Source organism: Camelus bactrianus, chromosome 4, assembly GCF_048773025.1.
Source record: "Camelus bactrianus isolate YW-2024 breed Bactrian camel chromosome 4, ASM4877302v1, whole genome shotgun sequence".
NCBI classification, from domain to species: domain Eukaryota; kingdom Metazoa; phylum Chordata; class Mammalia; order Artiodactyla; family Camelidae; genus Camelus; species Camelus bactrianus.
The window spans coordinates 100,234,436-100,260,584 of NC_133542.1; the positions used below are offsets into that span (position 1 = coordinate 100,234,436).

A 26,149-nucleotide genomic window follows, 5' to 3' on the forward strand; every position below is an offset into this window, starting at 1 on the left:
TGCCACAATGGCAATGACATTACAATATATAAATGCATTGAATCAACACATGGAACATATTAAATTTACTGTTATTTGTCAAATATTTCAAAAAATAAAGATGTTGCCAACTACAAAAAAATTTAAGAAAAATTAAAAAATTTTCATGTAAAATGATATCCTAAGATTTTCATAAGTAATACCACTGGATTCAATGTATTTCTAATTGTAAATGAAACTATAGCCCTGAAAGAAAGAGAAATTCATATAATTCCTACTAGACTCTTTATTTTGCAGTTGGTTCAAGTGCTTGTTTGGTTGTTTTAACATATGTAGAGCATTTAAGTGTGTCTACAACTCACCATTTTGTTCAGTTCAATCTGACATTTAAAATAAGATAAATACAAATATATACTTCAAATCACAAACAATTAAACGTAGCACAGTAAATAAGTGAAATGCCAATGGTTTGAAAATAAAATGTGGTCGATGGGTCATTGTTACTGGAATCAGGATTCCTGACCAACATGTGTGATCTTAAACAAAATACGTTCCATTTTTTGTGGGGGTTGAGGGAGGGCTCAAGCTTCCTCCTGTAAAATGAAGTAACAGATTAAAACAGCATATGTAGCTATAGATACGGATGTTTGTCTGTCTGTTTCCTCAAATACCAAAGCAGAGATTTCTTCTGAACTAGAATATGTCAACATATAGAATTTCTGTTCCATCTTTATTAACTATGCAAGCATCATGGTCCCTCCATATTGTGGTTTGCACTGTGAGCCTAGAGCTAAGAGGTGCCAGGAAAGCGGGCCTGGCTCCCTCCATAAATGAGTGCTGGCCTTAGACTGGTTATTGTTCTAGCAGCCTAAAAAAAAAGAAAGAGCACTACTTTGATTTTTTATTTGATTCCCCACCTCTAATTATGCATGGCCACCTTTACCAAGATCACTCATCAGGACAGATGATGCAGTGGGCACTGTGTGATCCTACAACGCCCAATAGGACACCAATGTTTGTATAACACAAATCCGGTTTTACACAGGGGAAGCTCAACAAACAAACAAAAAACCTCTTTTCATTTTAAATATATCTTCAAGAGCTATGAAATAGAGTAAGTCTGTCAAATGAGTTTTAAAATATCTTCCACCCAGTTTCAAGGAATTTTATTTAAAGTTTCATAAAGTTCTTTGGCCTGCTATGCTTTATCTATTGACTGATTTTATATGACCCCATAAGCCTTAAGTTGACATGTGAACTAGAGCCTTACTCTCATCAGCACACTCACTGGGGAAGCTTGCCAATTTTCTTTTGTGCCTGGAGTCCACGTCACAGGTTATTGTGTTGTTTTTCATTAAATAGAGAAACGCATCTCTTCCAAAATGCTGGTATGTTGTGCAGAAAAGTAGAATCAGCTACCTTCATAAATGTTCTGGTGTCTCATGTTTCCTCCAAGATTGTTTAAAATCATTTTTGTTTATTGATTTAATCTGGTTGTTTTTTTTTTTTAAACTCTAAGCTTGAATAGGATCATTACCTTTTCAGGTGTTATTTGAGGAAGAAAAAAATTGTAAAAATCAGAGTGAGAACATTGTTTCATTCTGGGGTGTGTGTGTGTGTGTGTGTGTGTCTGTGTGTGTTTGGAAGTAAATAGATGTTACCAACCCTGTGATCATCACTTGTCTATCTGTTCCTTGAAAATAGAACCTTTTCAATATTCTTGTTCCTAAGTCAGGTATTTTCAGAGAAAAGATCAAATGGAACAGAGAGAAATCATTTTGAAATTCGTATCTGATCCTGATCCATCTCATCTGGAGTTCAGCAACCCAGCAGCACTCTTCCCTTCAACCTGGCCATCAGTAGGAAAGCACTTCTTGTCAGACTACAGAGGAAATCTTTCTAATCCCAGGATCCTGCGAGGTCCTCTTGTCTTTAGTGAGTCAGAGAACTGGAATGATGTATTTGTTTGATTTGGGATAGAGTTGTGATTTTTGTTGCTGCATTCGTTTGTGTGGTGCTTATTCTCTGGAAAACATGTTCTTCAATCAGTCTATGAAACTCATAATGGTTTTAAATAAGCTCCTTGGAGGCTTTTACTTCAAAGAGCGTCACATTGGGTAAATAAAAATACTCTATTCATATAGAATCATTTCACACTGTTTTTCTAACAGTGAAGTATTTGGGAAGAGCCATATGTTATCCCTGGGCCACTGTCATTGTTACGAACCACGCCTATGTGCAAAATACCTGGGGCCTCAGGCTACGGTCAGCTGCCTGGTGATAGTGCGGGACACCAGAAGGCAGCTGTTGCCCTTTCTAGCTTAGCCTGCTCACGGGGATCCATCAGCACAAAGGCAAGTCCGTGACCCAGCTGGGGACTAAGCCCATGACTAGGTTTCAACCTCTGTTCAATGATCAACATCACAAAATAGTTTATTGAAGTACTAAAAAACAAACAAAATCAATATTTTAACCAGTTTGAGTGGAGACAACACTGGTGTCATATTTGCTTAAGACATGGACCATTGCATCCAGACTCTTGGGCCTTCATTTATTGTTTGTAGCAAGAAGGGGGTGCATTTAAATTCAGCTCTCACAGTTCCTTGTCATCCTCTCCTGTGATTATGAGCAGGTGTATTTCTTTTCCCCAGCCACGTTCACAAAGGATTGAAATGAAAAACCGTTGTGCCATGTTACGCCTATATGATCATCACAATAGTTCGAGATGAATAGAGCTTCTCCCACTTGATCAGAGGGAGAACTGTGTGTTCTTTAAGCACCTGATTTTTAAGCAGTGTACTTGATTGATGTTCCTGAATTGATCCTTTTGGTGCCTGGCTAAAAACAGGGTGCTTATATACCTGAGAGAAGCTCACCAGTCCAACAGCTCCTACAAATGTGAAGCTTTCCATTTTTATATGGAAAAAGTCTGTCTTGGACCTTTGTTTTTTCCATCCCCACAGTGGATCATTTGCACCCTTCCTAGAAATACCATCTCACTTGGCATCTTATCATTAAATGAGAGATTACATTTGTCAGTGTTCTCAGAGAAAGCTGTATTTATATTTATCAGGGACTGCTTTATACATTACAAGGTCCCTGCGGTACTGGGAAGGCCATGGAGAGCTGTCAGCCCTCTGCACCTCTTGCCTGCTGAATCCAAACAGCTCAGAACCGGCGCTGGCCCAGCCTAGAACCCAAGCATCGCAGAGCAGCTCGTCCCTTTTATAAGGGTCTCAGGTTGTGATTTATTACTAGCTGAAAACCTGGGGAATATAAAAAGAAAAAAAAGATATTTATTTGTCATTGTTAGATGAATTTTCATGTGAAGATGCTCGTCACTATATTTTCACATTTAATCTCTATGCATTTATTTGTCTTGGGCAAATTCAGCACTTACTTCTTTATGGGTTAAAGAGGGGCTATTTCATAATGCTGAGATTCAGTCCACGTTTGCTTGTTTTGCTGATGACTTCTGCTTTGCTTTTTGTTACAAATTCTGCTGATCAGCCATGGGAAAGTTGCATCCAAGTTCAAGTTATCATATGTATTTGAGAGAATCACACAATTCTACTTTGTTTTCTCTATGTTATGATATCAAAAGTCAGTTTTTTGACAGAAGTTTTCTCCTATAAAATTTCCACAAGTACATTGAACAAAGGTTGTGTGTTCTTTAGACCTTATAAAATATTCAGTAAGGTCCTTTAAAATATTGTAAAGTGATAGGTTCAAAAAGCCTACAAATAATAAATGCTGAAGGGGGTGTGGAGAAGAGGGAATCTTCCCACACTGCTGGTGGGAATGTGAATCGGTGCAGCCATTATAGAGAACACTATGGAGGTTCCTTAAAAACTAAACATGGAGTTACCATATGATCCAGCAATCCCACTCCTGGACATGTATCCAGAAAAGACGAAGACTCTAATTTGAAAAGATACATACACCCCAGTATTCATAGCAGCACTATTTACAATAGCCAAGACATGGAAGCAACCTAAATGTCCATCAACAGATGACTGGATAAAGAAGCTGTGGTATATATATATACACATACATACATACATACATACATACATATATATATATATATATACATACATACATATATACAATGGAATACTACGCAGCCACAAGAAAGAATGAAATAATGCCATTTGTAGCAACATGGGTGGACCTAGAATTTATGATACTAAGTGAAGTAAGTCTGACAGAGAAAGACAAATACGTGATATCAATAATACATGGAATCTAAAATATGATACAAATGCTCTTACTTGCAAAACAGAAACAGATTCACAGACATAGAAAACAAACTTATGGCTACCAAAGGGGAAAGGGGGTGGGGGAGGGATAAATTAGGAGTTTGGAATTAACAGATACAAACTACTGTATATAAAATAGATAAACAACAAAGTCGTACTGTATAGCACAGGGAACAATATTCAATATCTTGTAATAAAACATAATGGAAAAAATATGGAAAAGAATATAAGAATATATATGTGTATATAAGAATATATATGTGTACACATATGTATTTGAATCACTTTGCTGTATACCAGAAACACAACTTTGTATATCAACCATACTTCAATTAAAAACAAAAAAGGAAAGAAAGACAGGATTTCTGACTGGCATTGCCCCTATAACCAGAGTTTAGGTGAGTCACTAGAATCTCTAGATTATGATGTCCACAATTTGCACAATGAGAAGAGCTTATTTAATTTTTGGAATGATTTAAAGTGATAATAGAGAGTCAAAAGAACATTTGGCACATACCTTGCCTTTAATAAAATTAGTGGAAATCGTAATTGGATACCATCATTGCCACATACTTCTAAAGAGAAGAGAAACCAAGAACTTGATTCTAAAAAACAAAAAAACCAAGATCTTGCCCCTCAGTCGAGGCAACTTTTAAGCTATTTTTACCTCCTTTTCTATTGTTCTAGTGGTGGCTGAACTAACTCCTGACAAGGTTGATGTATGAATTTCTTTTGTTTTTTTTTTGAAATTTTTGTTTATTTTCAGATAGACTAAAAGAGAGCAACAGTAAAATGAAATTATGAGGAAAGGAGGGGAACTTTGGAGTTTTTTGGAGCAGAGGGACACTATATAATTTATTTCTGTGATTCAGAGCCAAAACAGTATCTGGCTCATAGTTTGTAGTAAAATTTTGTTAAACTGAAAACAGACCAAAATTCATGATGCCTTTACTTTAATAGCTAGAGTGGTTTAAAATGTGTTATTTTGTAGACGGTGGAAAAACTTGAGGAATTACTGTTGATTATCAAATACCCAACTGCTCTAAATAACTTGTATTTGTTCTGCTACTTTTAAATTGCATAGGAAGGAAACCAGTATTCAGAGAAATAATTTTTAAATGAAACAAAACAAAACAAAAAAAAAGCACAGGACTCATCTGAAAGTTGACACACTTCCCATAATATTCACTACAGGGATGGGCAATTATTTGAGCGGGCATCATGGATACTAGAAAGTACAATATAATGTTGGTCAAATACATATCATAATGATAATTAGTATAATACTGGTATTTCTGGACTTAATCCATGGTTGTGTATCAGGCGCTGTTCAGTACGTTTACATGTATAATATTATTTATGAATACTGCAATAAAGAACATGTATTATTTTCAATTGAAAATGAGGAAACTGAAGCACGTAGGGGTTTGGTAATTGGCCCGAAGTTATTCTGCTCTTACGTGGAAGAACTAGAATTTGGAGTTACTGGAGTCAGACTAGTTACCTTTGTGTTAATCATGTACTGGCTGCACTTTGACCTTTTCTAAGACACACTTTGTAACAATCATAAAATTCTACTCCTAGAAGCTCTTAAACACTTAAGTGGGGCATTTGAATGAGAAGCTTGGGTGATGTCTAAGGATGAATGTGTATTTATATTCTCCCATCCTCCCACTTAACGTAGCTTACATCAAAATGCTCATTACAGAAACTGCTTTCCTCTATTAATCTCCCCATTTATTAAATGTGTTATTTTAGCTTATATCTAGATAGTTTATATCTGAAGTTCATCATTTAAAAAATAACATAATTATCATCTTTGCAGTGTCATTGGTAGAACAAGAAACGTTTAAGTATATAATGTTTACCCGACTAGGTGATACAGTAGAAGTCTCAGTGTTGATGATAATAAGATTAGTACTTTATGAGAAGATGTAAAGGTTTTTCAAGAAAGATATTCTAAAATGAGCAAGGTATTTGTGCTGGGTTCTATCTAGCAGTGTGGTTTATCAAGCAAGACATCTCATAAAGGAAAAACCAATCCATGTGGAGTGAGAAAACCTAGTCTCCTGTCTTGGCTTTCACATGACCTTGGAAAGGTCTCTTAACAGGTTATGAAGCTGCACACTGTGGAAGGAGTCTTGACCTGGCAAATCTCCTGGCAACCCCCCTCCTCTCCCTGTCTTCACTACCCTTCAGCTGACTTAAAAAAAAAAGCTTTATTAAAGTATAATTAATATAAGAAAAACTACACGTATTTACTTGGGTGACTTTGGTCTGTTCTGAAACCTACTAAATAATGTACTCTTTAGGGCATTTACCTGGGAAAATCCCCTTAACCCACCTACCCAGATATTCTGTTTGACTTCCTCTCTCCATCCAAATTCTCATCTTAAATAACACCTTTTCATGGGAAGAGCTCGCTGGCTATCCTATGTAAACCTGACTCAGCCTCCAACCTTATTGGCTTCTTAACAATTATTATCTGAAATTATCATATGCATCACTATGTTTATGTGCTGTTGCCTGTTTATCCCTGATAGAATCATGTCTCTATGAAAGCACAGATCTCGTCTCCCTTTTTTAATGCATTATATCCTAACACAAAGTAGATTCTCAATAAATATAGGTTGAATGGAAGAAAAAATAGCTATCCAATCATGCTGAAACAGTTACTATGAGGAGAAAGAAGATAGCAAATGTGAATGTATCTCCTGAACTGTAAAGTACATGATGAATTTGTATTAGTAGGTAGGTCTTAACACTTTCATGTGACTTGCCCAACGTTATAAGAGGGATTATGGAAAACTAGAATCTGAAAGCAGACAGTCTGAGCCAAAGACCTGTAATTGCAGTCATTTGCTACCGTTCATGTGCAACTACAGAAGCTGGGCAAGACAGTGTGGCCAACTACCTCAAAGACAGTAACTCTTTCATCATTAGCTCAGAGAGATGTCAGCCTATCAGAACTTTCAGTGTAGTCCAACATGAGCTGGGAAACTCTGTAACTTATTTTAAGAACTTGGTTTAGAACATTTGACTTTTTGTTGTCTTTGGATTGCCAAAGGCTGGTTGGGATCATCACAGTGAGTAATTCGTCACTCTTTACCTTCATTTGCCATGACTGAGGATATTCAAGGAAGGGCTCATTGGTGAAGAGAGCAGAAGGGAGCTAGCTGCATGAAGCCTACAACTTTCAACTCACTTTTTCATGACCTGAGAGAGAAATGTGGCTGTACTGAGTCGAATTTCAGTATTAAAACATATTTGCCTGGAGTGAACTCTCTTGGGATTTAATTCACAGCTGTTAGAAAGAAAAAGACTTAAGAGAAGCCATATGTGCTTATTTTATAATTGTTTCAGGCACTGCTTGAAAAAATTCAGGTTTTTCTAACCTTAAAATATTTTTTATATAACTGGCTTATATGGGTCCCAGTGCTAGAGCCTTTTTCATGATATAAGCAGGGCATTGACTATGATTTTTTCCTTTTCTCCTGTCAATATCATTTTATGTCATTCAGTTGTTTACACCATTCTTCTGGAGTGTTGGATAGGTATTTCTTTTAGACCTGGAGGAAACATATTTTGGTTTCTTCATCAGTTGCTTTTTATAGTTTGCCAGAGAGGTATAGCTCTGAATTACTGATATTCTATCTGGAAAAATAATTTAGTTAACCACTAAAATTTCAAAGGTTTACATTTTGTCAAATAGGGTAACTAATGAAATGGTAAGAAATGCACAGTAAGAAAATCCTGTACTAGCCTCGCTCATCTTTTAAGAGGGGTGTGAATTAAGTAGAAAAAGCAGAATGTCAAGAGACCATCTTACAGCATTAAGGAAACAAGACACTTCACCTAGGAAAGAGTAGCTTACAAAAGACTTATCATTGCTCTCAAATACTGGAAGAGACATATATTGAAGACTCATAGGCACATGAAATGCTAACAGCACCTTCTCTGAACCACTCTTTGGTGAGCAAGTGTTGTGTTAGTGGGTAAGTTTTCCATGAGTAGAAACAGTAAAATGTGAGGTAGAAGACTGCTTACGGAAGATGTCGTAGGTAAGAACTGATTTTTCAGATTGCCAAAACACACTTTAGAATTTTTTCAAGTTCCATGTGTTTGAGGAATAAATAGGATCTGAGCCCTAGATGTCAGAAGACCTGAGATGTAGAACTAATTCTCATGGACCTCTGAGGGTCATTTGACGTATCACTTAAGCACAAATTTATTATGTTCAGTAATGTCCAACCTTTACGTTCAGCTAAGCCCTCAGATGGGGTTGTACTTTTGAGCACTCTTTCTTGAAAATTTTAAGTCTTCCTCGATTACCTGGGACCAGCCAAGTCTGTGACAGTGTCTGGCATGTTTCCCCAAACAATTGTCAAGACCTATGTGAGCCCCACCTTCCAGTCCAATTCAGGATGCTCTCTGAATGCTAGCTCCATGCAGGAGGTTGACGAGATGCCCCAGTAAGCTCCACACTTGGCACACATACAATGTCTAAGGGACCCATCTTTGAGTCCAGGTTTTGCAAGTCGATTGTTCCCGCTGACCGGCATGGCATTTCTTTCCACAGAGTGCATGAGACTGGGCTTTCTGAATGGTGCTAACATGCTGATCCTGAGTAATCTTCACTCATGTTAGACATAGGATGAGTTCAGGACTACCAGTGCTCCACTGTTAAATGCTGGATAGAAGCCCTGTGTGTAGTTTCATGTGTAAGTTCTCATTCATCTGTGTGCCAACCTTGATGAAGCTTCCAGTGTGCAGTAACTGAGAGCACCAGGACTAGCCACAGGCAGCCTTTACTCTGTATATGCCCTAACACTGGCACTCGTGGTGGCCACCCAGCCCCCCATGCATTCTCTGTGATGAATTCTCTGACGGTTGCAGAAACTAGTTCTTCCAAGGACTTGCATGACTTTTGCTCCTAAAAGAAACTGAGACCTTTCATTTGATGTCTTCTTTGCATCCAGTCAATGGAGTGACACTGTGCTTTCCCAGGTCAATCATAAGCCACGCTGGGTAAAGAACAGGCATTCCTTGTATGAATGGAACCACCTGTTACTCTGCCCATGGGCTCTTTGTCTGTCCTTTCATGACTGGTTTTGTGTGGAAAGCAGAATTATGGTCAATATTGAAATAAATTACCTTCTAAGAAAGAAGTGGTCAAGACTTAAAGAGGTCAAGAGAATGCATTATTGGGAAATGTGTTGTTTTTTTTTTAATGTTTACACCATATAAAATTCTGAATGGTAAATTGAACATGACCATAAAATGAATTATGGTTTAGATTTTTCTGCTTAATCCGGAAAACACTTGCATTCGTGGTCATTGTCAATAACGCAGAGTAATAACCTTTAAGAAAGTCTATGGGTCAATTGAAGTCAGTATTCATGGGTAGCATAATGGATAACACAGAATTATGAGAAATGAGGTAATTAGCATTAAATACATGGTATTAGAGGACTTCAGGGACAAAAAATACTGTGTTATTTTAATACAAACTGGTTCTGTAAAGCCATTTGTGAATAATGATTGTTGCTACACTTTCCTCAAGTTTAGGAGATGTGAAATTAGCCAGGAAAAGCATATGTCACTATATAGAACATTCAAGAGAATTTATTGACTTGAAGAGAAACAGGTGGTGCTTGGGCACTAGGTATAATCTTCCCGTCCACTGACTGGACAATAATACATAAGTAACTCTTCTCCACTCATTGTTCTATATTTTCATCAATAAATTATTACTCTTGGGGTTCCTGGAATCTTCTCATACATGTTTAATCAAATTGTTTATATAGATGGGTACCCTACGAGCTATTTACTTGGGCCCCCACATGCACTAGAGATGGCACTGCTCATCTGTTTTAAAAATTGGACTGTATTCTGTAAAACATTTCTTCTGACTCTAAAAGGCTATGATTTTACATGACCCTTTTATTATCTGTTCCATAAATATATTTGTGCATCATTTTAGCCAACAGTAAGAATAAGCAAGCTTAAGTAGACTAAACTTGATGTTCAAATGAGGTAAAATATTGTGTGATATTGTGAGAAAAACTAGATCAGATTTGAGTACTGGTGGGAATAATGGCTGGATCTTTGCTGAGTCTATTAATTAATTTTACGATTCACTAGCAAACAAGTTATACAAAGAATTTCTTTATAAATTCAAGATCACAGTTAAGTGATGGCACCAGTGAGTGGGACTTCTAAAGTTTTGATTAGTTCCCTGTGGTTAAGTCAGAGAATTCACTAACAACAGAGAATCTATTGGCCATGTTAGGGGACCTCACAACCCTGGGAGAGCTTATTTTTATACACTTTAAAGTTTTTTTCCTCCTTAACGGAGGCACTGGGGATGGAACCCAGGACCTCATGCATGCAAAGCATGCACTCTACCACTGAGCTATAGCCCCCACCCCCATTTATATACACTTTAATCTGGGGTCTGGGGAAGGACAAATGTCTTTGCTGAAAGGCTTTACTCATTAGTGTAACCTTGGCTGCACAGATAGCTAATCAATTTATCAGTGCACAATTCAACACACTGGTTAGTTCCTCAGGTAGGTCTGGCCATAGCCTACCCTGTAGATAATGACTCTTCCACTACACAGGTCCCTTTCATGTGCTTATGTGTCCAATATAAGTGCCCCGTAAATACAAGAAAAAAAAACCTGAGAACAATTAAAATATCAAGGTATATGCCAACAATGAAAACTACTCAGCTTTTGGGGGATTCCTAAACATGTGAAACGAGTTAGCCCCACACCTTCAATCAGGGACTGATGGGTTTGATTAGCATTTGATGCGAAGACTTCTGAAAGTAAAATGTTTTTATCCATGAAACATTGAACACAATGTAATTCAGGGACAGAATGGCCTTAAATATTGTCATTAAGTCTGCAACAGGTGCTGGGGACCTGCAGGATATTTGCAGGAGGAAAGTTGATAAGTAGCTTCAAAGATATTTTAAAAAAACTTATATATCAGGTTTCAGACTGAAATGGGAGGAACCAGAGATTGCATAGCGTAGTCCATGCATATGTGTTTTGGTGTCATACATCTTGACTTTAAAACTCATTTGTTAGTTACTAGCTGTGCCATATTGGGCAAAGCAGCTGTATATGGTTGTGCAGGTTGTACACTGCCCAAGTTCTCTCAGCCAGCAAGATTCAGCCAATGATCTACTTGCAAGGAGATGCACAGAGTTGCTTCTACCTGGAAGTAAGGAAGACTTTTTCTCAACCCCAGGGAGGAGTTTTGTACCTTGAGGGTACTAGTTAAATCTCTGAGACTCAGTTTCTTCATCTTAAACATGTACATCATAATATCTAGCTTGCGGGGTTGTTGTGACCATAATAATATCTAGCTTGTGGGGGTTTTGTGACATTTATGGAGATAAGGTGGGAAGAGCCTCCCACAATACAGGCACTCAGTTAGAGGCTGTTAGAATAATAGGACCGTGGCTCTGTGCTCAGCTCTGTGTATGTATGAGAAATTATATGTATTATAGGATGTCTTCTGGGAGATAGAGTTTATTTGTGGGAAATAAAATGTGCCCAATAACCATACTGAGTAGGAGAAGTTGGGGGGCCAAGAAAATAAAGCTTCATGGCAGAGTCTGGGGGCATTTCACTGTATAATTTACAAGTTATACCTCCTTAAAGGATGTTTTAAGAAAGTCCTTCATTTTGGAAAAATGTATATTCACTGTGACTAATAATATGCAAATTAGCCCTTGAAAAGAAGCCTGAGATGAAATATACCAACATGTGACTAGCATAGAGGGAGCTCACTTAGTGGACTTGCAGATTACAGGGTTCTTGGTTTAAACCCTCTCTCTGCTGTGTATCAACTTCTTGTTCTTTAATAAATTATTCTCTGAGTTCCTGTTTCCTCAGTTGAAGTGGATTATGTAATAGACCCCATCTTAACACTTTTACTGTGAGAATTAAATGCAATCATGAAATAAATAACTGTAAACTATGAATAGTATTATTATCATCCTTGAGCAGGGACACTAGAGGTGACTGACTTCATCCATTTCCAAATTTCGGTTTTTCTGTAATGAGCATGAATTCCATTTACAGCAGAAAAATATAAACTTAACTACTAAAAAACATTCCAATATGAGGAAAACTTGTGATTATATGTAAGAAAGCAGGCATGTTTCAGAGACAAAAGCAATCAAATTTTCTCTGGGTTATGTCAAGTGGAGTAGAGTGGAGTGTTTTCTTATGCGTACTGTCGACTGAAATAAAGGTGCAGTCTACATTTTATTTGGTGGGAGGAGGACTTGAGCCAGGATAACAGCCTCTCAGATCTCTCTGAGGGACTGCTCCAAAGAGGGAGGAGAGGAGCTAGGATTATAGGAGTTTTACAACAAAGGCCAGGTAGTTGGAACAATAAAAGATCACTTGTTATCTAAAGAAAACCAGGCATCTCAAGTTAAAGAATTTAGTGCTTTTCTGTGTATGGGAGGGAGCAAACATTTGGGCTCACTGAATTCATTCCTTTGACAAGCACCTAACTATCTAAGGCCAGTATCCGGTCCTTTCTTATGCTGAGTCCCCTCAGGGTGCACCATTGTGAGTGGCTGCAGAGGCTGGGCTGCAGGCTTGTCTTCACTCAGGGGTGGCAGCAGGGGCTGATGATTTGATGGCTTCAGCATTCTTTGTTTACTGATATGCTTGCGGTATTTTTCTTTCACAGTACCTTTTTTTTCCAGTGGATACTTCCAAGGAACCATGTTTATATTCCTGCTGGGCTTGTATCTAAGCTACCAAAATAGGGGAAGGAGTGAGTGATCAGGGTAAGTTTGTCAGATTTAGGGAGAAAATAAGAGAACATGCAGTTACATGTGAATTTCAGGTAAACAATGGACTTAATTCTTTACTCTTAACTATGCACCTGGTAATATTTGGGGGTATACTTAAAGAGCATTCATTGTTTGCATGAAATAAGAATTTAACTGGGCATTTTGTATTCTATCCGGCAAGCCTACCTAAGGGCTTAGTAATTGCAAAACTCACATCCCTTATCTTTCCTAAGGCAATGACGCTCTTCAGACCTGCTGGGTTAATTTCTCCCTAAACTGCCAAAATAGAGAACAGAGTGAACCATCAAGGCCGTCTAGATCTTGCTCTCTACTCTCAAGGATTAATTAGGCTAAAAAAAAGCAAAACAAAACACAAAAAGCCGGGCAGAGATGCTGAGGGGGATGACAAGATGACATCACAAAGGCCCAGCCTGATGCAGCAACTTCAAATACAGAGGAAGGGGTGAAACCAGGAGGTACATTACATGTGGTGTCAGCAGGGGTAACAATCCCTCAGCAGTCTTCTAAATCAACTATTTCAAGGCAAGCATGAATTCATTTTGCCTAAATAGATCAAGGTATGAGAGTAATTTTTCAAATCTACAAACGTAGGCAGCTCTTCTGAGGTGGGAAGTCAGGGTTTGAAAGCATATTGGAAACTGGGGCTAAAAGCTGTCAACCCTTGGGATCTCAAATGAGGGGTGTGTGAATCTGCAGTGTGTCTGGGACCAGGAGCTCTAGGAGCTGTCAGGAAGGGACATCTGCCCTTGCCTTCCATGGACTTCCACAGTGTTTTTGAGAGGAACGTGTCTAATACACTGAGCATGGGCTACTTTTATATAGTTGAAGATTTGGACAGTAAACAAGCTGTTCAGATTAGGGATTATCTGTGAGCAGAGCTGATAGCATATCATTAGGATGTTAATTTGTTGATTGAAAACAAGCGCATATGGAAAAATGGAAGCAAATTCCCATTGCACTTTGCCATCATCAACATTCTGCATTTGGGTAAAGGACAGTTTAGGTTGAGAATTCTTAATGCTCTATTTTTCATTTTAATTATGAAAGCATTACTTCAGATACCTTAGGAAGAATTGTGTGTAAATTTTACAAATTGTCATGTAGATGGGTTATGAAAGTCTAATACTTAGGATTTCTATTCTGTTGCTTTGAAAGTAATCATCCTCTTTTGGTCTGACAAGGAAAGCACTTGATCACAGATTTGTTAGCATAAGATTTTGCCTTTTAGTGTATTTTGGTAAGAAGTAGTTTTAGAGCAATTAATTATGCATTAGCTGACAACTTATCACTGCTTTTTTTTTAATCAAATGTCTCACCACACCACGTTCTAATTTTTATTCTCAGCCATCTGCTAAGCTAGGTAATTTTACCACGTTTTGTTTTACATATGTGGCCTAGTTTGAAAATTTCAACATTTTTCTGGCTTTGTTTTCAACAGACACCAAACTCACACAACGGAATGTGTGAACGTTCCACATTTTTATACAAATATAAGCATCACAGAAAATATACATACTTCTTTTACTTGAGAAATATTGTGCATTAAGCCATATTTAGTTGAGTGCTTACTTCTTGATAAAGTCATCTGAATACTTCTCTTTTGTTTAAAAGAATACTTCTGATGGCTGGAAAAGAACATCTTTAAGATGTTCCTTGACTTCTGGTTATTCTCAGACTTAGGGAAAAAATGTTTTTTGGGAGTGAGGGTATAGCTCAGTGGCAGAGCGCATGCCTAGCATGCATGAGGTCCTGGGTTCAATCCCCAGTACCTCCAATAAAATAAATAAATAAACCTAATTACTCCCCACCAAAAATATATGTTTTCTGCACCCATTGCTGGTAGACAAGTCCCACAGCTATGGCTTCAGGCAGTGAAGAGGATAAAATTCTAGTTCCCCATGTCCACATGGTGGACATGAATGGAATAATCCATGTTAAATGGGTCATACACGTGACAAAGAAAGCTTCCTAAAATTTATTAAACACAGGAGTAGGCTGAAAAATGCCCCCAGGTCACCAAATATATGTGCATGTCCTCATACCTGGAGACTGTATTTGGAAAAAGAGTCTTTCCAGGTATGATTAAGAATCTTGAGATGAGTTTATCTGGGATTCTCTGGGTCGGCCCTAAATGCTGTCAACAAGCATCCTGAGAAGTGAGAGAAAGGGAAAGACACACACAAATGAGAAGGCTTTGTGGAGATAAAGGCAGGGATGGGAGTGATGTGGATGCCAGCAGAAGAATGCTGGGTACCAACAGAAGCTGGAAGAGGCAAGGAATGTATTCTCCTTGATTTTGGCCCACTGAAAATGTTATTGAACTTTTGGCCTCCAGAAACGTGAGAAGAAAAATGTCTGTTGTTTCAAGCCACCAAGTTTGCAGTAAAATATTAAGGCAAAGGAAAGTATGGGAAATGGATGCAGCAACCTACTTTGTTCAGGGCCTCAATACGTGCAAGGTGTTTTTGTTACATTATCCTACTTGCTCCTCAGGATTATGCCTAGTTTGAAGAAGATTATATTCATATTAATTGTACAGAGGAGAAAAAAGAGGGAACTTGCCCACGGTCCTGCACTGCAGAGCAGCAGTGTCAAGATACAAGAGTTCAAGCGGCCCTAAAGTTTATGGTGCATTTTCCTACTCATGTTTGCTCACTAATATATTATTCCTTTAAATCCCACCCCAACACTGGTGGCCTCTCGATTAAAGGATTTATTGCTGATCTTTAGGTAGTAATGGAAAGAGGAGATGACCATTGTCTTAGATGAAGTTTTCATCACTACTTGCCATGGAGAGAATAGTCACCAAACATCTCTAGTATTTTTCTACTCTTTTCCACCATTATAGTTATTTTCACAGAACCTGGCTAGCTTAAGATGGAGCAGCCTGTTAGATAGACTTTAAAATCAGCTGTAAGCCCTGAAGTCTTGACAGCTGGAGTTTCTCTTCATGGAAATCTTAGCTTTGCTCAGAAGACTGAGTCTGAGAAATCCTGTTACCCAAGAAAATGATAGATTTTCATTTGATCCCCCCCAAAAGAATAAAATCAGGGTGAAAAGTGTTAAGCCAGTGCACACTTTAAATGTATTCATTAAAAAATGATTACAAGTATACATTTATGATTCAGATGGTTTCCTGTGTTAATGTGAAGGACCAGAAAAAATAGACTGTTTCCCATTCTTCATTCTTTTATTCCACTCGTAACATGCTAACAGACACATTCTAGCCTGAACCTGATTTTGTTGACATCTTACCAGATTAGGTGTAGAAGTGACCAAGGTTGCGGCAACTTATGAATCAGTCCTAAAACTACCCTGTCCATGCTCCCTGGTCTCCTTCTCTACCTTGTTCTTATTCTCAGGCCAGAGTGGATCTCAGGGAGGAAGTACAAGGTTTCATGATCTAAAGGATAATCTTTAGCACCATCAGATAGGTGCTGTCAGTGTAGGATGCAGTCAGTACAGGTAACTGCAGCAAGGACTAGAGAGGTTCTCTCACGGTAGACATTATCCAAAATATCCATTAAATAGAATGAACCCATTCAAAAGGGCATAAAGAAAATGATTGATTTATTATGTAAAATGTCTGTTTTGCATGGTTTTATTCACCTGAACACAAATTTATTCATGAATTCACGGCTCATTGTTATTAAGGCCACAGTGATTCTCCATCACCTGCCAAGTTACATCATCATCCTTGCTCTGGATGAGGCTGGACTTCCACTTGTCTTGTGCTGCATCCGCTGAATGGACCTTCCTTTTCCGAGTCCTGTGAAATCTGATCAGTTGCCATTTTCTGTTGGGATACTGTTTCCTCATCTCATGACCTGAATTGTGATTTCCCTGAGTCCTTTTATGTAGATTCTCTAAATGTTCAAAGTTCACTTTGTGTAGAGCCTTTGGAGTGGTTTGGCCGCTCTCCTGCTGGCCACAAAGCAGGTGTCTTCTCTGCTGGTTCAGTCAGGAGTGTCTGTGGTCAGTCTGCTTGGCTTGGCAGCTTTCTGTGTATCTGGAGCACCCTGGCCGGCTCCATCAGCGTCCTCTGCTATGCTGTGGCAATGACAATTTATAGAGTATTTTTCTCTTGGCAGGAAAAGTCATTTTTTAACTAAAAATGGATCCTACCATGAAAACTGCCATGATACTTGCTGACAGCACCGCTTGGATGGCAATATCTTTTTATGTATGAGGTTTAACTTATAGACAGTAAAATGCACAAATCTTAAGTTCACAGTTTGACAAATGTTGACATCAAGATACAGATCACTTTCATCCCCTATTATAGGTCCCTCCCCCCCTTTTCTATCAACCCCACCCCCTTTCCCAGGCAATCACTATTCAGATTCTATTACATTGATTAGTATTGCCTGAGTTTGAACTTCATATCAATGGAATCATACATCATAGGTTACAAATACCTCATGCATGCATCATGGATCTTTCGTGCCTGGCTCTGGCTTATTTTGCTCAACATGATGTTTCTGACATTTATTCATATGTTTACACTCATCGATACTTGATTTTTTTGTAAATAGATAAATGGTCTTCCAGTCCATGAATATACTACAGTGTATCATCCATCAGTTCTGCCATTGATGGATATTTGGGCTGTTTTCAGTTTGGGGCCATTATGAACAAAATTGGTTTGAAAACCCAATTTACAGGACACAGTCCTCTTGGGAATATACCTAAAAATGGAACTGCTGTGTTACAGAGTAGGTGTTTGTTTAACTTAATTAGCAATTGCAACATCAGTACGTTAAGGGCAGTTGTTAAAATATTTTATGTCCACTCCGGACAGGCAGCAAGAGTTCAAACCCCTGTAATACCATGGAATCAACAAGTTGGCTGTTATTTCTGAATTTTTAAGATAGTGTGTTTTATTCATTTATTTTTGATAAACATTTAACAGAGACAGAAAATGAGGATTGTCATATGCGTGACCCTAGAAACTCAGGCTGCCTCATTACAGGTGGACCATGAGCAAGGATGCTTTTCTTAATGAGAGGAGTTGCACCCAAGCTTACTTTCCGATGCTTGGGTGCACCTCTCTTTCTTTCTCTAGCATGTGCATTCTCAGCTGTGGTGATAACCAGCCCTGAGGGGGTGAAAACGGGGTCTTGAGAGGAGAGGGGGCTAAAAGAAGAACTGACACTTTCTAACTGTAAAGCACAGGGACACGTGCAGAGCACAGCGGAGCCGTGATGTATCTGCGGTGTTGCTGTACGTCTATGAGAGTCTCCTTGTGGGGGGCAATCTTGAAAAAATGGCTTAGGAACACTGATGTAGTAGCTTAAATATGATTTCTAATGTGACTCCGTATGTTGGTGTTTATATTTAGACTCTCTAGTGCCTACGTCCTTTCTTTCTATAGCTCACAAACTTCTATCTTACAAACTTGTGCTGTAAGAAAGGGTCTCAGAGAAGACAGGGACCTTCCGTGGAGCACCATTATGGGGTATCCTCCCAGCCTCATCTGGTTCTCACCAGGTTTCTCTGTGTCATGATGAGAGAACTTCAGTGCAGTATGTGTCTCTATTTGACAACCTGGGGTTCATGGTTTTGCCTCTGAAGAGTATTCTGAACCCATGCCATGAGACAGTGTTATTTGCCTCTATTCACCTTGTCAGAAGGTCTAAGTCCTTACTATATTCTATTTGTGTTCCATGAAAAACAATCCATATTAATTTTCTTGTTTGAGTTTTTAAAAATCTTGGCCAAGAATCTGCTGAGAAATCCAGTCTTATTCTTGAAAAATCCAGTCTTGTTCTTATCAATTCTTTCCCTAAGACCAGTAATCTGCCCCCTGATCTCAAGTCCAGTGCTTCTGGTCATGACTCTTTTTAAGCATCCCTAAAGAGATCTTCTATTTTGCTGTCTGGTCATCCAAGCTTCACCTGCTTTGCTCCACTGGCTCAGAATATTGAGATTCTTTCATACTTCATGTCATTCCCCATTTTCAAATGTTTACCTTAAGAAAAAACAGAGATTTCTATGCCTCTTACACAACAAGCCGTACCAGCACAAACTGATTCTCCTTGACATCAAATGTGTAGGTCTCGTGCCATGTCCCAGTCTTCCTCCCTCCTACTCTGTCTTGCTGCAAATACATTGCAGTGACTAGTAGTCAGTTCCTTAATTCTGACAAGTGTAATTCTACACAAAGTGGAAGAAGCTGATTTAATCCCTCTTGAGCTTGTCTGTGGCAGATGACCTGGGTGAGAAATTTGCTGTGGTCCCTCCTGATGGGCTTGTCAAGGATGAATGATGAGTATTCTTTGTGTCTTTTCCCCCACGGACTCTTTTTCCCTTATTCTCATTGAATAGATAAGAGGCTTAGAGAAATAAATGCTGGACAGTCTGAGACTAGCTGGAGTCCAGGTTTTGAAAAAAGAAATGACCCTGAGGAAATATGGATTCCCTAAATCTTGTACATTGGGTGCCTTGAGGTTTGAAGTAAACCTGCGCTCCCCTCCTCCACACTGCCCAAGAGGTGGGAGGAGCATTTAAGGGAGCATTTGGATTCCTGGAGACTGGAATATAAATGGTAGAACTTGGGAATCACAATGATGAGAGAGCTGGAAGTTTGTCCAGAGCATCAGCACCGTTAGCCTTTGAATGGTCCATGCAGCCTCAGACAGCGCACAATTTTGTGGGGACCATGACATAGAGATCTGTGGTTATTAAGTACGGAACCCTGCGTGACTCTAAGGAAGGGAAAAGGTATCCTACAAAATGACTGACTGCATTTCCCATTAAACCTTCAAGGCTGGGGGGTGGGGGTGGCAGAGATAAGGAAGTCCAAAGCCAATTTGAACTCCTTTGGAACATGGGAGGGAGAGTCCATGCACTCAAGTGTTGAGACTCAAATTTATACTTGTTTTACATTTAACGGTACTGTGTTAGATTTTGACCATAACTCTCATAAATAGGCCATCCGTCTAGAATTTGTATCACTTTATCTTTTTTATTTTTCTTCAAGGCACTTAACACTCTGATATAATAGTATGTTTGTTTATAGCTTTTCTGTCTACTTGTTTTAAGCCCCGTCAAGGATGAAGCTGTGCCTTTCTTATTCACTGCTCTGTACCCCATACTTTTAAAACAGTGCCCTGGTGTATAGTACTCAGAAATTCTCCTGGTAAAAAAAATAGGAGACATTGATGATGTCAAAATATTTAATCTTAAAATATCGGCAAGATGAAGCTCTCTATGAAATAAAACAATATTTCCTGGATTCTTTAAAATAACAGTATATCATCATTTTGTGTTTTGCTTTAGTATTCTGTTCAATTTATTTGATACCTTTGCTTTTCTTGTATGACTTATCTTTGTTCAGAAGATGATCCCTCCAGCCAGCAGTTGAGGAAGAGTATGATTTTATGAGCTCACTCTATTTCTTTGACAATCTTAGACTTCTAGGCAGCCTGAAGTGACCTTATTTATGTCTCTCTTTGCATATTGCTAATATACCTTGCTATTTTAAACATATATCTAAATAGTGTGTTTTGTATTCCTTCTATTTCTGATTTTCCAAAGTAATAATAGATCACTTTCATATGGTAGATATTTAATATTGTTTACATGTATAGTCTACATGGTATGTTTACATTGCTATCAGCGAGGCATTTTTAATGTATTTTGAAATGTAGAATTTGTGCTAAAGGGATTAAGACAACTCTCTCTGTTTATCTAGAGTAAGTCAAAAAGTAAATTTAAGGCAGGGGGAAAATATTGTGAGAATCTAAGACTAGGAGATTCCAACCTGTCTGGAGCCAAATTCCAGCAGACTTTAATCAGCACTGCACACATTCTGATGAAAAGAGAAAATCAGGATTTTTCTTTACTGTGAAATCTCACCAGATTACATATCTCTCCAGTGGGATAAATTCTTCTTTATTAGTCACATAGTGTTTAGTAATAAATCTTCCCTTTATGAAAGTCTTAATCCAACTATAATAATTTGATATTGGTCACAGTTTCTCTGGGTCAGGAATTTGACACTGACTCGGCTGGGAACTTGTTGCTCGGGGCCCCTCCTGAGGTTGCTGCAACCACCTGAAAAGTTCATTAGAGCTGGAGGATCGCTTTTAGGTGATTCTGTTACCACGCTGGCACGCTGAGGCTGAGTCCTGCAAAAGAGGACTCTTTTCACACGGGCCTCTCCATGGGGCTGATTGAATGTCCTCACATCATGATGGGTTTTCCCTGTAGAGAGTGACCCAAGAAACCTAAGCAGAAGTTGTAATACCCTTTATGATCGATCCGTGGAAATCATGCTTCTACCCTGTCTTTTTGGTCATACAGACCAATCCTGATTCAACGTGGAAAGAAACAATAAAAATATGAAGACAATAATTATTGGAGTCCATTTTATGGGCTGACTTCTACAACTTTCATACTTAAAACTATCTCTAATCAGAATTAGAGACAGAGAAAGCAGAAACATATTTCCCCAGTTGTGAACACCCACATTGTTAAGCTCCTTCAATGGTATTTTTCTGCTCTCTAAACTGATAATCAGTATCTCCAATGTCCAGCCCTGGTGTTCTTTAGGGAGAATCCAAATGATATTCAAATAGACATAGAGGAGACCTAAATAAAACACACTGAAAGTACTTTTTTCTCTTCTTCTTCCCTTAAAATTTTTTTCTTTATTAGGTATCAAGTTCAGTAAAATTGGCCCGTTCTTATTTAATATTAGGAGGGAAAACAAAACCAACACAATGACAGAACTGTAATCGTACCATGTTCCTAGTCCATTTTCTCTTCTCTCTCAAACTATCATTGCCTGTCTTGCCTTCCCTCACCTCTTCCCTCCCCTCTCCTCCTCAGTAGAGAGCCCTCTCCTCTACTCTTGCTGTCAGATGATGACCTTGCCTCTTAGTTTCTTAGCAATTAGACATGCTTCTGTAACAGTACGTTAACTTTCCTACATCTGTGCTACATACTCTCCCTCACTTCTGTCATTAGGAAAAAAGTGTGCCCTCAGCTACTGTCAATGCTTCCCCTCCTGTTCTAGAATGTATCATCTCTTACTCATGAAACTTCTGCAGCAACTGAGGTCTTTCTTTCCTCCATTTTCAAATTTTTCTTTTTTGGGGTCATTTCCATCAACTTAAGAGCATGCCATTAATATTCCCATTTTATTATTTTTTACTTTACCTTATATTCATCTCCAAATGTTGCTCATTTTTCTTTTCCCCTTTTTTTTTAATTGAAGTACAGTCACAGTGTGTCAATTTCTGGTGTACGGCACAATGTCCCAGTCATGCATATACATACATATATTCATTTTCATATTTTTTTATTAAAGGTTATTATGAGATACTGAATATAGTTCCCTCTGCTATACAGAAGAAATTTGTTCTTTTCTATGTACTTTTATATATAGCGGCTAACATTTGCAAATCTCAAACTCCCAAATTTACCCCCTCCCACCCCCCTTTCCCCGGTAACCATAAGATTGTTTACTATCTCTTTGAGTCTGTTTCTACTTATAGATAAGCTCGTTAGTGTCCTCTTTTTTTCTTTTTTTAGATTCCACATATGAGTGATATCATATGGTATTCTTCTTTCTCCTTCTGGCTTACTTCACTTAGAATGACAATCTCTAGGTCCATCATGTTGCTGCAAATGGCATTATTCTATTATTTTTATGGCTGAGTAGTAGTCCATTGTACAAGTATACCACAGCTTCTTTATCCAGTCATCTATTGATGGACATTTAGGTTGTTTCCGTGTCTTAGCTATTGTAGATAGTACTGCTATGAATATTGTGGTGCATGTATCTTTTCGAATTAGAGTTCCCTCCAGATATATGCCCAGGAGTGGGATTGCTGGATCATATGGTAAGTCTATTTTTACTTTTTAGAGGACTTTCTATACTGTTTTCCATAATGGCTGCACCAAACTGTCTTTTCCCTTTTAAGAAAGCTCCTTCAAGAGTTATGTTGATTTACAATCTCCAATTCCCCCCTTCCCATTCTGTCTTGAACCCACTTCACTTGAGCTTTTTATTCTCCTGGTTCCCCTGAAACATCTCTTGTTAAAAGCCAGCGATAACCATCATATTGTTATGTCTAAAGGTCAATTCCAAGTCCTCTTCTTACATGACTCATTAGTAACATTTGACGCAACCAGTCACATCCTCCTCCTTAAAATACTTTCTCCATTTGGCTTGCAGGCACACAGTCTGCTCTCCCTTCTGTACCTGTCAGGGTGACTGCTCATCTTCAGTTCCTGTTGTTCCTCCTTACTCAAACTGTCTGATCTCTTTACAACAACATATAACAGAAACAATTACAATCACAAGAGTTTATAGAATTGAAGTCAGTATGGGAAAAAAATCTTGAAAATTAGAATCATTTTAATTGGAAAATTTAACATGTCATGACACTCAAAGAAAAAAATACAAAATATAGTGGATAACACAGAGACAATGCTCAGATAATATGGATGTGCTGAAAACAAGCCCTGGCTGATGGGTACTCAGGAGGAGCTCCCGACTCCCACACTGGGAGGTAGAACTGAGCGAGTTGGTGTGCCCATGCTCCATGGCAGCCGGCTCTTTAACGTGGGTGTGATCGTTCACATAGCTTACACACCGTCCTATGCATCAACTCAGGTGTGTTGATTCGTTTACATTATTTTCTTTTTACTGTTTGTTTTCCTCTGATAGAAGAAAATAGCAGGAGAAAACAGGAAGGATTCCATTAGCTCTAAGAAGAGCAGTCACTTCAACAGCCACTTGTCTGTAAAGATTCTCCCATCTGTCTCCAACGCTGGGTACGGCCTATGGGTGTGTAAAACCAGTGGAGACAGAAATTAACATGAGGCCATGATGAAGTGAGAGCTTGCATTTTAGGTGGATTTACTGGACATCTGTGGGTTAGAACAGAAAAACAGACTCACTACCAAAGTTTTGCGAACCAGTGGTTTTGATTGTAGTTAAGATGTGTGGAAATTTATCCTTGAGGTTTCCCAGAAATTCTGATTGTCGATAAATAGTATGTATACTTTAATGTTTAGAATATATTTACTTACTAATGTTAACACTTTTAATATAAGTTAGACAATGCCAGTAGTAAAGAATTGGGAAAGATAAGAATATTCTATAGTTTTTCTTTGTAAAGAATGTGAGTATAAAAGTAAAACACTTGATCAAATAAAAATATAAGAATTTTATAGTCGACAGACTGATAAGGACCTGCCTTAGAGAATGATAAGTGACTGTCAGCTCGTTATTTACTTTACAGCTTTCGGTTAGGTGTCACTGTTATTTCAAAGATGAATAAGTACCAGCATTATATTATTAGATGAGAAAGCATTAAAAACAGTTCTTATGAAAAACATCTTAACATTTTGCATCTAGAATGTCCATTTTCTTTAGCGATGAAATCCTCTCTGACATTCACGTTAAGTATTTGCATTATAATGTACTCTTGTTCTCTACTTTTATCCCTAATTCATAATTACGATCATTTAGCTTAGAATAGGATTAGGATCATTATTATTAGGAAAACGTTCTTTCCTATTTAGAGCCGATGAATTCACTAGAGATTTTTGCCTACATGATGATTGCTTGATTATGTAAACCTGGAAAGTGCCCGAACAAGAGATAATTCTTTTCCTTTTTGCTCTTCAGACATGTGTAGGCATAGACAGGATATTAGGGACCCTCAGGCTATGGAAACCAAGCTATTTATTTAAAACATAACTGCATGACCCTCATTGACACTTGCATTCCCACAGCAGAGGCCAGAGCCCTACTGCATTTAAACTGGGCAGAAGTTGGGGCTAAAACAATAAGATAATAGTTTTATTCAATGATTCACATTGTTGATTTTAGTGACAACTGCCTGTTCAGATTTTCTTATCCACAGAAGGAAGAATGGTATGGGAAATTTAATCTTTTTATACTAATATGATTGAGAATTTTCTCCATAAAGTAGGTACAGGGAGCATAGTCAGCTGGAAGACTGTTGAGAGAGGTGGCTAGCATGTACAGCTACTAATTTTGGTGATTAATTAAAGCCTAGAAAGATAGGAATTCAAAGGAAATGTTTTCCAAAGCAATTGGATAAAATAAGCTAATTAGCACATTTTAATGTAATTAATCAGCATATAGATAGCATATTGGGTCTTTGCTAGTGGAAGGCATAGTAAGGCACAGTGTTATGAAACAAAATGATTTGGGCCCTGTCTCTCTAATCTTGTTCTGTAATTGTTGTAATTTATGCTTTGATGTGCATTTCTGGTAATCAAAAATATAATCTCTATAGGGGTATTTTTTAATATAATTGTCATTATCATGCTAGTCATAGTAATTTATTAGATCACCTGTTGGGGATTAGTTGGGAGTATTGCATTGTATTACAAGTAAATTTTGTGAGTCTATGATGTTGAATATAAATCAGTGCTACTAAAAGTGAAAGGATCCTATTAATATAGAGAATAAAAAGTAGAATTCTGTGTTCGTTTTTTTTTTTTTTTTTGGTCCTATTTCTCTATCAAATAACAATAATAAGTATTGAAATTAGTATTGCCTCAAAAAAATATAGAACATGATAAGATTTGTGTTAGGGAATGTTTGAGTAAAATTATTTGAACTAAAGTAAATATTGAAATATAGCATTATTTTGGGATTCCCTGTACTTTTGACAGGTGAAATTTGCTCACAACTAATATTAGTGATAATCAACTTATACCTACTGGTGAGGGTGTGGATAGTGAGTTCAAAAGTAGTTCAATAAAGATCTTAAGCTTATTTATTTATGCAATAAATATTAAATAATGAGGCTTTAGGAGATAACTAATTCAGATTACTTCTGTTTTGAAGCATGATCTTTGAGGTAGGAACGTAATTTTTAAAGTGGAATGGATTGAGAATGTTGATGTAAAAAACTATATATACCAACTACTTTTACAAGAAGTGTTAAGCCTATACCAGCTTTCTGGGTGCAAATATTGATGCTTGATGTTACATTAACATTTACGTATTGTGAAGCATTGTAATAAATAAACATGTTACTATGCCCACTAAGTGTCATATTGAATT

The 26,149-nt window shown here is 37.9% G+C and overlaps 1 long non-coding RNA gene and 1 other non-coding gene across 2 annotated transcripts in view; one reads left to right on the forward strand and one right to left on the reverse strand.

Moving 5' to 3' along the window:
• Nucleotides 1-26,149, forward strand: part of LOC141577562 (uncharacterized) — a 712,663-nt gene that overhangs the window by 487,992 nt on the left and 198,522 nt on the right. The gene's annotated exons all lie outside the window — the stretch shown is intronic.
• Nucleotides 10,595-10,667, reverse strand: TRNAA-UGC (transfer RNA alanine (anticodon UGC)). Its single transcript has one exon. It is a non-coding gene; the product is annotated as a tRNA-Ala (tRNA).